Here is a 986-nt window from a genome sequence, read left to right as displayed (position 1 = left end):
GACCATCAAGCATCCTATGATGATATCCTGGATGGATATGAAGCACAAAGTCTTAAACAGGATCTAGAGGGAGTTAAGAAAAAGGATTTTTTTAACTTTCATAACTACAGAGAAGAACAAAGGGGACTCGCTTGGGTGCACCCCCAATCCTAAAAGCCACTGCCCCCCGAGTACCTCCCATTAGATGGAAGCCAGGAAGCCCAATCTGGGTGGAGCAGTGGCCATTGAACAAACCTAAACTTGTAGCCCTCCACCTTCTGGTGGAGAAACAGATAAATCTTGGGCACATATGTCCTTCTATGAGTCCTTGGAACACACCCGTATTTGTTATTCAAAAAGCCTCAGGGGATTGGCTTATGCTCCAAGATGTAAGGTTAATGAAGGGATGGAGCTAGTAGGAACGCCCTTAAGAGGCATGCCCTGGACTTCCTCTCTACCTTCAGAATATACCTTGGTTGTAATTTACATTTTTTGGGAGCCGACAGTAAAGCTCTTAAGGTCATCTTGACCCCTGTGCTCACTTGGAGGCACGTACAAGGAGCTGGCTTACTTAAGAAACACTAGGTGGGCTGGGAAGTTGGCTCAGTGGTAGAGCGCTTGCCTTGCATGCCTGAGGCCCTGGGTTCGATTCCTCAGCACTATATAAGCAAAAAGAAAAAACCCAGAAGTGGCGCTGTGGCTCAAGTGGTAGAGCGCTAGCCTTGAACTGAAGAGCTGAGGGACTGCGCCCAGGCCCAGAGTTCAGGCCCCACGACTGGACCAAAAGAAAAAAAAAGAAACACTAGGTGCCCGGGATTGCTTTGCTATGTCTGCAGAGTTTTTTTTACTCTCTACCAGTTGACCTTGTCTTGTTTTTACTGCACTCTGTTTTTCCTGAAATTTACCTTGTTTTTCTGGACTATTGTAACCTTATGTTACCTCTTGACTTCTAATAGTATATATTAGGGAAAGTTAAAAATAAACGGTGCTGCAGTCTTGAGCTGCAG

The sequence above is a fragment of the Dipodomys spectabilis genome, unplaced genomic scaffold (genome assembly GCF_019054845.1).
Source record: "Dipodomys spectabilis isolate Male_0828 unplaced genomic scaffold, ASM1905484v1 ptg000529l, whole genome shotgun sequence".
In the NCBI taxonomy this organism is placed as follows: domain Eukaryota; kingdom Metazoa; phylum Chordata; class Mammalia; order Rodentia; family Heteromyidae; genus Dipodomys; species Dipodomys spectabilis.
This window is presented reverse-complemented; position numbering follows the sequence as displayed.